Genomic DNA, 15371 nt, shown 5'->3' with positions numbered 1-15371 from the left:
GCTTTTTGACCGTGTTAAAAGGTATGGAACCCTGAAATTATGCGAATAGTAATAAAAAAATAAAATCAGCTGTATAAATATAATCAGACTAAATTTTTTCCATAACAATAATCGTTTATTATGTAAAGCGAAACTGTACTGTCTGATGAACACAAACGTGTGATTTCGAAATGAATTCTCTTATAATATCAAAATTGCTTCTTGAAAACCATTAAGTGTTAGAGAATAGACTCCAGATGTTCGGTGGAAATTGATCCCATCCGATACCCTCTCTAATATTCGATTAGGGGGCCCCGTATAGGATACCCAACCAGGTGCAAGGAACCATACTCTTATAAAAAAAACTCTTACATTTCAAGAATCAGAAATCAGTCCGAAAACCCTCCTAAATGTTCCATAAACACAACCCGATCCACACATAATCTCGATATCGATCTTATCGATAATAATAATAATAATAATAGTCAATGCTGGTAATCCGATTCCACGATGCACATATTAAATACTAACCAAAAAAAAGAAAATAAAAATATGAAATCACCATCAAGTTCAGCAGGAGTGGCCTCATCATGGGCACGAGCGACAGCAGCGCCACACGGAGGTCATTAACCACGCTCTCTCTCTCTCTTTCTAGTCACTCACTCTCAGATGCTCCGTTGTTCTTGGATGAGCTCAGTTGGTGTTATTCAAGGCTCTCTCTCTTATCTCTCATCCATTCTCAGCATCCGACGGAATCTATCCCATGTTGTTGTTGTTGCAGTTGTTGTGTGTTGATATCTTTCTATATCGTTGATCATTGGTCAGTTCAGAAGAGTTAAGAAGATTCTAAAACCAGACTTGGACTTTAAAGGTAAAATTGAATTTCGTTTTTCTTAAAAAAAACATTTTTTTTCTATCTTTCTTGAAAGGTCATCGATCTTTTTTTAAAGAAAAACAAATTTTTTTTTTCTTTTTCGACGACAACGATATATCGGGTATAATGTTATTGCTTCCACTTGGAGAATTTCTGGCCCTTGAGGTCACCGCGTTGCTCTGGGTCTCATGGGATCTCGTTTTTCTGGTCTTTCTACCACTATTACTACTAGTACTACTACTACTAGAAGTGGAGGGGATAATAGAAGAGCTCTTCCCCCCACGGTGTAATGGCTAAGGAAAAAAATAATAATAACAAGAAATTATCATCATCACGTACTTTACTATGACCCTCTTGTACTTTATATTCACCTTCCTTTCCATTTTGGTTTTCTTTTTTTTATTACCGTTTTGATGATGTTGACCATCATTGTCCATCTACTCGTGGCATTTCCGCATCCCTTCCGGTGGACGTGGGAGATTTTTTTTACGTTGATGGATGGATTATTTTGGCGTTTGAGATTGATCATGTTGCATTATTACTATATGCTGATATTGATCTTGGTATTTAGTGGTGTCATCATTCTTGGTATTACTGTTCCCAGAGGCGGATTTAACGGTGGGCGCACCAGGCGCACGCCACCGACTTCTAAAGGGCCCCAAAAAACCAAATTTCACATTATTTTAAATTTATTAAATTATTAAATTATTATTTAATAATTATTAAATAATTATTATTAAATTTATTATTTTAATTTAAGGGGCCCAATATTTTCTTTTGCGCCTGGGGCCTCGACCGACTTTAATCCGCCACTGACTTGTCCCATGTTTTGTCCATCACGAGAGGAGATTTGAGGCGGTCACCGGGTATAACTTATATTTAAAAAAAAAAATTGTTCCACCTACCAGGGCCGTAACTGGGGCGGTGGGGGGGGGGCAAAAAAGGTCTGGTGTCCCGGGCGCCAGAACATAGAACACAAATTTCACCATTTAACCTCTCCTTCAACATTACAAGGGGTTGCCAAAATGAGTGGATTCCCCGGCTGACCGATGCCAGTTGTGGACTCCCATCTACCATAGGTATGGTTTTCAACCGGGGGGGGGGGCATATTACTTCCTTGCGGCATGGCCCACACCTCTTGCAGCAGGGCACCTAGGCTAGGATCTTCCACGGGCCCTACTATAGGGAATTGATAGTGCAAAAAAATATATTTCTAAGGGCCCCCCACACGTGAAAATCAAGTGAAAGGGGGCGTTCCACAGCAAGTGAGGCTCCCCAGAGAGCTGTGAATAAAAGCACAGATGTGAAGCATTTGAGTGAAATATGGTCCAATAAACTACTCTTATGATGATTTCTACCTACTCTACTCTACTTCGATGGAAATAAAAACTCTTATTTAATAAAGACTTAAATCCAATGGATACGGCAGGGGGTTCTTAACAATTTGTATCCCACGGATGGTTTGTGCTAGTAAAACGGATGCCAGGTACCCTCCTTACCAATTAGATGAAGATTACAGACCCAGAATAACGCAGTGAAACCCACCTCTTTTGCAGACACTAGCAGGACAGAAAATTTCATTCGTGAAAGAGGGGTGACCGTTAATCAGAGGGTTGAAATTCATATTTTTGTTATACAGGGGAGATTATTATTTGAACGTAAAAGAGACAGGGTGATCGTTCAGAAGGGTTTTCGCTGTATTCAGCTCCCAATAATGTGAAAACAATGAGTTGGTTGACTCCAAAGATCGCTGGTTAAGAACCACTGCCCTAGGAGTTCTACCAGTGGAAACAACAACCCGCACAAAAAAAGAGAGAGGTCGCGACGGGGCTCAAACCAGATTATTAAATGCCCAGAGATCGCCTTTATTATTAAATTTTTTTGTACAATTTACTTAAAAATCAAATTTAAGAAGCAGGAAAAAGTCCTGGACGTGACTCACGGCTGTGGTTAAGACAGAGGTAGAGAGCACAAGAAAAACAATATGGTCCAAAGGGGGGAAACGGACAAAAAAATTTAAGAAATACTGTTCTAGGAATTTGTCTAAGGTCTCTGCTCTGTATGACCTTGAAAAAGGGATTTTCATGCTGTATTTGATGAGCCAAAAATGAAATTAGCAGAGGCCACGTTTCTCGAAACAGCTACCCGCAATGATTATTATTGATTTCAGCGACAATTATTCACTCCCGAAAATCAATTTTTCAACTTCTACAAATTGACGTCAAGAGCCATCTTTTCCTCTCTTGAGAGAAATCAATATGTTTTTCAATTTTTATGGGATCTTCCCCCCCCCCCGAACAGAGGCGTACGCGTGGGAGGGCCATAGCGGCCCGTGCCCTTTCCCAAAACCCTCTAAAATTAAGAATACTTTTATAAATATTTTTTTTTTTGTAAAATTAATTGAAATTTCGAAAATAATTTGTAAGCTATCTTAATTGATATTCCTGTTGTGTGATTTAAAATTATTTTTTTTATTTTCTCTCTGAGATATATTATTACATTTCTTTGTCATTATATTATTTTCCCTGTAAGGTATCCCCCCCAAACCCGTTTGCCTCTCCCCCGAAGGTTGATCCTGCGTGTGCCCCTCGCCCCTGATCTTGCAGCTGGTATCTTTGTTGGGCCCCAGAAATGAATTTTTCACGAACCTCTCTATATTGAATTTATGGTGTCGGTAAAGGTACAGCCTTGCACTAATCTAGAACGGGAGGGGGGGGGGTTCTTTTTTGGGTTCTACGGACCTTTTTTGCCAATAAGATGAAGCCCACGGACCTTTCTTAGAAATGAGATCAATTCCACGTACCCTCTTTGCCAAATATAATGAGGTCCACGAACCCTTTTCTCCAATATAATGAGGTCCACGAACCCCTTTTGCCAATATAATGAGGTCCACGAACCCCTTTCGCCAATATGATAAATTCCATGGCGCCTTCCTCTCGAAGTCCCTGCTTGAAAAAAACATGAAGTATACCGACCCATTTTTTGCCAATGAGATGAATATCACACGGACCCCTTTTTGTCAAAAAGATGAAATCCATGGCTGTTTCTTGCAAATAATATCAAGTCCACGGACGCTCTTTACCAATAATATGAAGTCCATGGACCCTTTCACAAAATAATAGCAAGCACACATGAAAAAAAATCTATGAGTCGAGATTGTTTTCCCATTCAAGCTCACGGACCTCTTCTGAAATCTTTACAAGAACCCTTGGTTAAGAACTCGCGTGCAAAATGCCCGTTATAGTTATAGTGTCGGAAAAAGGATTCAGCTGGACACCAGTCTAGAACAGGGGTTCTCTTTTGTGTTCCATGGACCCTTTTCACCAATGTGATGAAGTCCACAGACCCTTTTACAAAATATCTTTGAATATGTACATAGCAATGCAAAATGAGTGGATTGAGAATGCAAAATGGGAGGATATAATGAGTCATTTGTTTTCTCATAAAAGCTCATAGACTCCCCCCTCCCCCCAACTCTTCCTAAGGACTTCTCCTAACCCCCCCCCCCCACCATTCCCCAGTTACTAAATTATAGAAAGCCTATGTCGATCTCTTGATACAATCACTAGTTTTACTAATTATTAATCGAGTTTCCACCTTATCTTGAGAAATATCGTGATGCATTATTCATGAACACGACATGGTCACGCGGTCATTTCAATATGTCAGGAGTTTCGTCAATGTATATAGATTATAAAGGCGGTGATGGTGGCCATCGAGCCCTTCGGGTGGCGAAGGTCTCTTCTTCCGTGGGCCAACAAAAAAAGAAGTAAAAACTTTATTTTTAGCAGCACGTCGGAAGTCAAGGTCTATTATACGAATGGTATCAAGGTGGTTTTTTTTTTTCAAAAATGGTCCCACCGTTGTCTCTGAGTGTGTTTGCTTGATTATGTCTGACATCTTGGGCATATTAATTAGCCGTTCGATCCCATTATGTTGTTTATTCTCCCCTCTATTATCTTCGTGATTATGGGTTTATGATACAGTAATCTTTAAACATGAAGACGCTGGTTGCTGATTAATAGATAAGGTTTTTTTTATGTTCGATTATAAAATCATCGATGTTTCATATGGAATCTATATAATATCGTTCAATAACGGCTAAAGGGCTTGAATAAACTTTTGAGGCTCTGTACTTTCCCTTTGAAGCCATGTATAAGCAGTGACTGACTTGTAATGACTTTCCTGGCTTTCTGTACGTGTCAGTAAGAATTAAAAAAAATGTCAGCTGGGGAAAAAAACCATGCATTTAAGGGTTAATTTTTCATTAGTTCTCTTATAATTATTAAAATCATTAACTTGGACTCTTGGATACACCAGCATTAAAGTTTAAAGCACTCTCATTAAAAAGTTTCGTGTTTAATAAGTTCATTAAAGATTTTGTTTATCATTATTGCATTGACGTCAGACATGAGGGGTGTAATGAGTGTTCGAGCACCCACAGTATTTTGTACCATGGGTAGCGGCTGGAAAAATCTATTTCCCGACATGGCCGTGGCACAGAGGCGGATTTAACAGTTTGGTCACTGGTTGCTCCGACTTCTGAAGGGCCCCGGAAAACCCAAACTTTCTTCTAATTTAAGAGGGGCCCAATATTTTCTTTTGCGCCCGGAGCCTCAACCGACTTTAATCCGCCTCTGCTGGTGCATGTAAAAATTTTTCACCGGGCACGCATTTTTTCGACCACATTCCCGGCGCGGACATATAAAAAAATTCAAACACTCTTTCTCTCGTTTCTTTAACTTTAAGAGATTACTCCTAATTTTGTTTGTACGTGTCAGAAGAATAAATTATGTGTTGCCTTGAACATTGATGAACGAGTTCGAATTCTATTCGCTTTCCCGTACCGATAAAAATTTCGTATAGTAGAGAATATTGCGCATATATAAATATAAGTATTGATTCAAATAGAGAAATTATACTGAGCTCTCTCTCTCTCTCTCTCTCTCTCTCTCTCTCTCTCTCTCTCCCTCTCTGCTGCCACCTATTGAATGAAAATAAAACTATCTGATATAATTCTCAGAATAAAATGATTGTTTGCCAATGACAGCGTGAAAGTAAACAATATGAGGTAAGAAACTATAAAGCATCTTTTTTATTTTTATGCTGTATATCTATGTAAATTTCATACACCAAAATACCGGTTACTTTACTGTGTTTTTAGTTTTTTTTTGCAAAATCACTTTGTAAACACCGACAAAACATAGTAACCGGTATTTTGGCGCATGAAATTTATGTCACTACGCAGCATAGAAATAAAAAAAAATTATAGTTTTACAAAAAATCTTGTGTATTTCCATACTTCACACATCGGTTTAAAAACCATAACTATTTTAAGAACTATAACAGATAGTTCTATTTTTAATCAATAGGTGGCAGAAGGGGGGTCCCCTAACTTGACGCGATTACTCGTATTTATAATATAAAAGTATAAATATGAAATATAATTATTCAGAAGTTTATATGAAATTTTCCTCCAAATAAATATTTTTTCACCCCAGTTCGCAAATTATTTCTGCCATTTATGCTGGTTCACGAAAATGTTCACGGTCTTGGTGGCGTCTTTTGCAATTCCAACAGCGCGGGAAATTATAATTAGCGGTTTGACGAATTTCTAATTTTTTTTTAATTGGTGATCACGTTCCTTTTGAATTTTCTGATTTCATTAAAAATTTCGATTTAAAAAAAAAGAAGTACCTTTCGATATTGATTATGAAAATAAATCAATTTGTTTCTTTTATTAAGTACATCCAAGCGTAAATATTTTTTGGGCATCTATTATTTCAAGTCGCATTCCTGACCGGCATTGCTTGTCCAGCCCAGATTTGATTTTGGAGCCCGGCCACCGGCCCTAGCCCACCGGAATCGGTTAAAAATGTTTTACAGCAAGCTCAACCCGAGCACCCACACACACGTCTGGAACATTTCCGACACATCCCTGCATTATTGAGCATTTAAATCTCTTGGAACTATTAATTAAAAGACTCTAGACCCCTAATTGCCAAAATAGTTTAACAATTGATTGTTTGTTAAAGCCTAAAGTAACTATTAACCGTTCTGTTTGTTAAAAACAAAAGAAATTATTGATTGTTCACCATTGAATTGCCATTAACTGTTTGTCAAAGGCAGGTGAAACCATTAATTAATTATTTAATCAAAGACAGAAGAAGCCATTAATTATGGCAATTATTGACAGAAGAAACCATCAAGTGTTTGTGAATGGCTAAAGTAACGATTGATTGTTGGCTAAAGTAACGATTGATTGTTGGCTAAAGTAACGATTGATTGTTGGCTAAAGTAACCATTGATTGTTTGCTAAAGACTAAAGTAACTATTGATTGTTTGCTAAAGACTAAAGTAACCATTGATTGTTTGCTAAAGTAAGCACTCTTTATTAGTTAATCATTAATTGTTCGTTAAAATCCCTTCTAAGAATGGGTTGTTCGTTAAAGGCACTCGACACTCTTGATAGTTCCTCGAAGTCACTCGTAACCGCTAATGGTACTTTAAAGACTTTGACCAATTAATTATTTTCGTGAAAGTATCCTTGAATTGCCAATGTTTATTTGTTTTGAAGGCCCCTAAAACCTTTCTTCTTTCTCTACATTGTAATTTTCTTTAAAAGGTTCTAGTAATAATAAACCGCACACACAATGTTAAAGGCTCTAGTAACCAACAACTGCTTGTTATAGCTTTTTGTAACTTTTGATTTTCCATTACAGGAAGCTAGCTCGATGAGGTTACCTGAGCTGTCAATTATTCGTTAAAGGCTCTCCTCGTTGAGTTTATCTGAACGGTAAATTGTCCGTTAATCGCAAATTGTTCGTTTAAGGATCTCCTCGATGAAGTTGTATGAACCACCAATTATTGTCCGTTAATCACCGATCGTTGGTTAGAACCTCTTCCCGACAAGATTATCTGAACCGATAATAATTACCGGTGATTACTGGACGATAATTGCCCATTAATCGCCCTGCTGGTTCTTCTGTCGGAAATAATTCCGGCACGACCGTCCAGAGCAATAAGCTTATATCGCGCAAGCGACAGAGCCTGGTCGTGCTCGTGAAATCTGAGAATCTGTTCATTAGGCGCCAATAATAAGTTAACGACTCGCCTCGGTAAAGTTTTCTGAACCACCAATTGTTCTTAAAAGGCTCTCCAAGACGTGGGTTTTTTTTTGAACCACTTATCCGAACAGCTAATTGTTCTGTAAAGGTTCTCTAAGACGAGGTTTTACGAACCGCTTATCTCTGAACACAGCCAATTCTTCATTAAAGGTTCTTAATGAAGTTATCCGAACGCTCTCTAAAAGCTCTCCCCGACAAGGTTATCTGAACCGATAATTTTCTGTCAATCAAAAATCGTTCGTTGAAGGTGCTCGTTAGCGCAAATTTATCGTTAAAGGTGCTCGTCAACACAAATTAATCTTTAAAGGATCTCATCAGCACCAATCGTTCGTAGAAGACTCTCAGTACGGTTGGCTGCTGTTCATCAAAGGCTCTAGTAACCATTAATTACTCGTTAAAGGCTCCGATAGTTATCATCAATTGTTCGTTGAGTATTCTTTAATTGCTCTCAAAGGATCACCGCATATGGAAACACTGTATCCTCATTGAACTCAACGATCAGTTGCTATAACAGATAATCTCAGACGGGAGAAGTGTGTGTAATCGACAGGAACCTCGATGCGATTTAGGGCATGAAAAAGTTCCGATGGAAATTACATGCCTGTCTATAAAAAAAAAAATAAATAATGCTAATGGAATATATCAACAGGGACATGAGAAAAAATAAATATTTCATTAAAAACAAATACATTTTTTTTACTTCATGTGAGAAAAAACAATTCATTGTTCTTTTTTCTCTCTCTCTCTCTCTCTAAGAATCACGTGTGAAATTACGTGAGTCGCATGATTGCATTTTCTTAATGTTATCTTCTCATATGACCGTCTGTGCATGAAATCAAGATCAACGTCTGCCGGCCTCTGGCACATCCTTCATCCGTCATCGACAAAAGAATTTGTGTCTGGTGTTAATTTACTGCTAAAATCATAACATTCCGATGGCGGGAATCACGTCATGGCGAGCCAATGAGGTCGCAACTTCAATGACATTGACGCGATCTTTCTCCTTGGAAACTTTTACGATCATTTCAAGAGAATCCAGATTGTATTGCTTTGGTGTGTGCGCGCGTAAAAATGTGATGGAAATTACAAATACGGCCACATCCTACTTACGAATCGTTCCGAGCGCATCGTCCGTAAGTTGAAATCGCGCCAATTTAACGAAAATTCATTTACATTTTAAAATTAATTCAGCAAGACTTTCAAAATCATTTATAACAGTTTCTCACGCTCTTTTTTGTTCATCGCCACCCCCCCCCCCCGCCCCTCCCCGCTAGAATTCTTTTTTTTCTCATGGCCGCCCTTCTCGAGCGATCCCATAGGATCCTATAACCGCAGCGTTTCTCAGCCCGTGGTCTAAAGTTATTCACCAGTTGTAATTGATTTTGGAATATCCATATGTGTTCAAATAAAGTTATGCCATCCTACTTAGGTCCACCTTACATCATCGAGGAGAATGCAGGAAATTGCTATCCTAAATACGGGTAATCACTAAATTTTTGCCAGAAGTTGCAATTTTCATGCAGTTGCTTTTAATGAAATTTGCTATAATTGCTGTTAAAGTTGCTGAAGGGTGTGAAAATAAAGGGCTGTTACAAATCGAAGTAAATGTATTTCACGACAAAAAAAAAATATTCAAATGAGATCTGATGACCATATTTCATTGAGAAAAATATAAATTCGGTAAACTGGAATCTTAAATAATAATCCGTAAAATACGGGACATCGCCAATTGTCATCAAAATCTTCGTCAGAAGTAGACACAATCACCAATCGTAGTTGAAGTTCCAAAAAAAAAAATTGAGGACAAAACGTTAAACTTGACAAACATGTGAGATGAATATTTATAATCTCTCTTTGTCATAATTATCATAAGTGATCCGTCAAAATTATTTGGCATTTTACTGGTCCTTCTTTTAAGAAAGGTTGAGAAACACTGCTATAATGTATCCGTGACTTATTATATACCTCTCCGACATGGGCGTACGCAGAATTTTTTCAAGGAAGGGGGTAGGGGGTTTTCAATTTTTTTCTTCTTCTCAAGGGGGATTTACGTTTTTTCCGGCAAAATAACACTATAATCTCGGCCTGCGGGGGGGGGGGGTAGAATCCCAAAACCCCCCTTTTGCGTACGCCAATGCTCCCCGATAATTTCCATCGTTCTTCAGGGTAGTCGATTATCACCCACTTTGCGAAACACTGGTTAATAAACTTTTACGCCGTCTTTGGAAACACTTTTCATACACTGGGAGGGGGGCACCAAACTAAATGCTGAATATGCACTAAGAATAAAGATAAATCGTATAGGCCAGGAAAGATAAAAGTTTGATAAAAGATTTCTTACAAAACTTGAAAAAAAAACAACCAATTCGCTTATTGTAATTAAGCACTTATTGTGAATGAACTCTTTTGTGAAACTCTCATAGTGTAAACCCGGCCTTACCTAAATATGGCAGATATGCCATAAAATCGGAAGCATGAGCGAAAAATGAAACAAATTCATCTAATAATGCCGAAGTATGGCTCAAAAAATGAAAAATTACAAAAAATGTGCATTTGAAAGTGCCACAAAAATGGTAAAAATTGTGACAATATGCATTTAAAACACCGAAATATGCATGAAATAAAAATGTACGAAGGTTTTTAACAGCTAAGTGTTGATGCGAATATGAATTTAGGAAAGAAAGAATATTCAACTGCCATCATCCTCGGATAAGTCGCCATCTGGTGGCAACGTCAGCAATTTTGAGCTTTGGCCCGAGTTAGGCCTGACCGTCCATGTACGGTCCCATTCAGTGCACGGAACTGTAAAGAAAAAGTGAGATGGGTTGCCTTTGTAGTCTAGTGGTTTAGGGCGCTCACCCACCAAGTGAGCGGAGGAAGATTCGATTTCCTGCCAAGATACGTTTTTTGAATTTTCTTTCTTTCCTAAATTCATCTTCGCATCAACCCCAGCTGTTAAAAACCTTCGCATGGATAGCGGAGAGTGGCATCATCCTCGAATAAAAAAATGTGCCTTAAAATTCTCCAATATGCCTTAAAAGACATTATACGTTTATTGAAAAATATACCTGAAATGAAAAAATGTGTTTCATATACAAGTTGTATATAAAAATCCTGGAGTTTTTCCCCTAACAAATGATTAATATGCAGAAAAAGAAAAAAAAATGCATAAAAAGAGAAATATTCAAATAAAATGTATATTAAAAGCACTGAAGTATGGTCTAACCCAGTATTTTCCAATGTGGGCAATATCGCCCCTAATGGGACGGAAGGGTTCTGAAGGGCGGTCGAAGCTTTTGCTTTAATGTAGGATTCTATGGGTTTCCTCGATTTGGGGGGGGGGGCGATGAGAAGAAAATTTTTCTGAAGAAAGGGGTCGATGAAAGGAAAAAGTTTGGGGAACTATGGCCTAAAGAAAAGAAAAATATGCGCATAAAATGAAGAACACATATACTTATTTAGAAGTCAAAAATATGTATTGGAAAATAAACATATGCATTTAGAAGTGCCTAAAGACATGCCCTAAAATGAACAACACTCAATGATACAATATTTTCTTGAAAAAATTAAAGAAATTTGAAGAATGCAAAGATAAAAATAATCTTGCGAACGCACATTAGCACAATGCCATCAATATAGAGCACAAATGCTAAAAATATGCACTTGTTCTAAAGCTTTGGTGATTTTATGCATTTACATGCACGCCATGAACTATAAAAATTGCTAAAATATGTAATTGCATATGCACTTAGCATTTGCCTATAATCCGGGCTCTAGTTTTGTCAACGATTTTTTTCCATGAATTGCATTTTAATCCACTGCGATTTGTAGTAGCGCTTCCTTTCCCGCCACCTGGCGATTTTCTTAGTAAAATTCGGTCCTGATTGGCGGTTTCGGTGGTCGTTTGTCATGATATTTGATCACAATTGGCGTATTTTTTCCGCATTTGGGATCCCGAGAATTCCCGTATATTTCTTGAGGAAAAATGTCTTCAGCCTAGTAATATTGTAATATTCATTTGTATTTACTTCCCTATCAAAAACAGAACGGTTACTGCTCCAGTTTGGACACCTTCTGACATCATGATGATTTCGATGGCATCACGATGGTTTTCTGTGGTCTGCAAATGATATCTTTTTGGGTCTCTCTTTTTACCTTCCTGTTTCGTCTGCTCGACGTCTGCAAGCCGTTTTCTACCATTATGAGAAGTCAATGATAGTCATTATGATGCGGCCCTTCTCTCATTATGGCGAGAGATTATTCTCTCCCTAATGATCTCTCGTCATCGATATTTGTCCTCCCTCCAATCCCGCAAAACACGATGTTTCTAGAACTTTCGATTAGTATCAGGTGGAAAATAATTCATCGTTTGCTGATGGGTTTTTATTTCCGTATTCGATTCGGGGTTAAAATCCCGTTATAATGGACATTATGCAACGGCAACTCTGAGTATATATCCTCTGGTTTTCAAACTCACCTCTTCTAGTAGAAAGTAAACGCGAGACGCGTAATTATGCAAACGCGTATTTGCAAAATGGGTCACGTGGTCAGTTTTTCACAGCTCAATCGTGGTGGTGATTAGCATACTTTATAATTTCTCGCCAACTTCAGTATTTCCGCTGTATACGAAGCTCTTCACTACCGGGTATCGGTACTTGTTAATGGGACCCTTGGGGACCTTTCTTACCATACATATGAAGAAATTATTGGATTATCGAGCCCATTATAAAGTTCAGACCACGTAGCAATAATTTCTTCTCATGCATATGAGCAAATAACTGGATCATTGAGCTGTACATTTCTCACCTTGGCGCATTTCTTTCTTATCATGCATATGAGCAAGCCCGTAACTAGTCTGAGGCAACCGGGTCACTGTCCCAGTGCTCCAAGCCTAATGGGGGGGGGGGGACTCACATATTAATGTCACTTATTTTGCTTAATAATAACCTTTTCAGAGGCCCCCAAGGAAAAGTCTGTCCCGGGGCCTCGAGAAGGCAAGCTATGGCCCTGCATATGAGCAATTTATTAGATTATTGAGCCCACTAAAAATTTCTGACCCCCTGGGAATCTCTTTCTTAGATGCAATTAACATAAAGTTGAAACTCATGAAGTTCATTACGATTCGGATGACCATATCTTTTCGGGGAAAATGGGATCACAAACACGAGAGTTCGTTCGTTTTCGTCGAAAATATTGCAAATTATTGCTTATAAACAAGCCCTGGGCTGGAAGTAAAGTGCTACAGAAAGTATGCAGTAGTCACAACAAGTCAACTGTGAGCTTTGGCCTGAGTTAGGTCCAACCGTCCATGAACGGTCCTGTTCAGTGCACATGAGCTCCAAGGAAGGATTGAGATATCCGTTACCTCTGTAGAGTAGTCTAGTGGTCTAGGGCGTTGGTTCGATTCCCCGTAGGGACAGTTGAATTTTCTCTCTTTTCAAAATAAGAAGCCAACTGTTAAAAACCTTTGTAAGTCAGAGTATGTCAAACATGTAATACATTTTTCATGAAATTCCCTGAATATGGGCCAGCCCTAATTCTCGGAATTTCTTAGGAAAACACCATAAAAACGGAAGCAAAAACTAGGAAAAATGTGTCGTTATATCCGAAGTCGCGTCACGTTTTCATCGACGGTATAAACAACGTTCATGTGAAGGCTGTCTATGGCAATCATGTGAGAGAAACAATTATTGATGCGGTGTCGTTACAATCGAGGTCGTAATAACCACGAGTTTGACTGTATGTGAAGTGTATCAGTTATACTTATATTTGTCGCTGTAATTACATATCATCATATATAATTTATAAGTTACGGAAATTATCTTCATTCACGATTTCAGTGAAGATTAGAAATCAAAAAGAGCTTCGTTAAAAAAAAACGGGACAATTGTATCACAAACACTTGGAACGGCCAAAAATACAGGAATGTCCCGTAAAATACGGATTGTAAGGTCACGCTATTTATGTGCTGCTACTAAGGTATTCCGTCGAATTCTTTCCATACACACTACTGGTCCTTGGATTCTCAGAAAGGGGTTGAGAAACTCTACCCTGACCATAAATCACTGCATTTCCGTAACGGCAAAAAAAAGATTGGGAAATGATGTTTTAATTGCTCAGTACATCCGTCCATAACACAAAAGAATACAATTCCTGGTATTCAATTACTGATTAAATAATAGCTGAACAAATCATGGAACCAAATAACCATGTGTTTTTCAAGGTAACAATTTTCGAGACAATGGAAAGGATGATTTCTGGGCGTAATAATAAAATTGAAAGTACTTTTTTTTTTGTGTTGGAAAAAAAATGATAATGATCAACAGGGCCGGAAAATAGTTTGGGTTGTTGTTGTTGTTGCTATTAGTTGTAGAGATGAGTCAGCAGTTGTTGAAGCGGATCATTGAACGGTGAGTCAGACGCACACTTTTGTACGGAACCATGCTCATGGAATCCGTTTTTCCTCTCTCTCTCTGTCCCCTCACACCACACGATCCGTTTCGTTATTACATCATAACGTAACACACCTTTGATGATCCTGATGATATGAGGTACGACTAGATCTCTTATATCTGAAAAGAGCTACTACAGTTCTGAGCTACAAGATGAGGAGATGCCCCTTCCAGGCGCACTGCCGCAGCGTCCTCTAACCTGTTGAGAGGAGAAAGGAAAAAAAATGAATTGGATTCACACCATGAAGGAGTGGCTCGTGATACAGAAAAAAATTTTGAGTCATACTTTATTTTGTGTGACCCCGAGAGAGATTGGGAATTTTTTTTCTCTCTCTCTTAAATGGACTTTGAACCCATGTGAGTCATGAAAAAGAATGAAATGTTTCAAAGTATGACATCATATGACATCATACAGTGTTTCTCAATCTTTCTGAAAACATGGACCAATAAAATGTCTGGAACAATTTGACGGACCGCTTGTGTCCCGTATTACGGGACGTACCTATACTTTCCGTTATTCCGATATTTTTTATACATTTGTCCCGTTTTTTAGCGATACTTATTTGAATTTGTAATGTTTAATAAAGAGTCGTGAATACACAGCATTTCCATAATATAAATTATATTATGATAATTATGGCAAAAATTGCAAATATTCACCTCACATTTATTAGATCCCATATTTTTGTTTCATTCTATTTGTCAGGTTCAACGTTTTGTCCTCAATTTTCTTTTGGAATTTCAATAGCATCTAACGATTGTGTCTGTTTGTGACAATGCTTTTGATGACAATTGGCGATGTCCCGTATTTTACGGATTATTACTTAAGATTCCACACAGTTTACCGAATTTTATTTTTCTCATGACAAATATTAGTCATCAGATCATTTGAATATTTATTTCGTGTGATGCATTTTCATTTACTGCAATTTGTAGCAG

General features: G+C 38.0%; 1 protein-coding gene across 1 annotated transcript in view; it reads left to right on the top strand.

Annotated features, from left to right (window-relative positions):
* The first annotated feature begins 646 nt into the window (after nucleotides 1-646).
* The window catches only part of LOC149084414 (protein phosphatase 1 regulatory subunit 14C), a 58486-nt gene continuing 43761 nt past the window's right edge, over nucleotides 647-15371 (top strand). Inside the window, exon 1 of the mRNA XM_089234810.1 lies at nucleotides 647-850. The gene's annotated coding sequence lies outside the window, so the exon portion shown is untranslated. The remainder of the gene's footprint in view (nucleotides 851-15371) is intronic.

This window comes from Pholcus phalangioides, unplaced genomic scaffold, assembly GCF_987345545.1.
Source record: "Pholcus phalangioides strain wild (caught in Gottingen) unplaced genomic scaffold, Ppha-v1.0 ptg000008l_1, whole genome shotgun sequence".
Lineage (NCBI taxonomy): Eukaryota > Metazoa > Arthropoda > Arachnida > Araneae > Pholcidae > Pholcus > Pholcus phalangioides.
The sequence above is the reverse complement of the archived record's forward strand: the minus strand, read 5'-3'. Positions and strand labels throughout refer to the sequence as shown.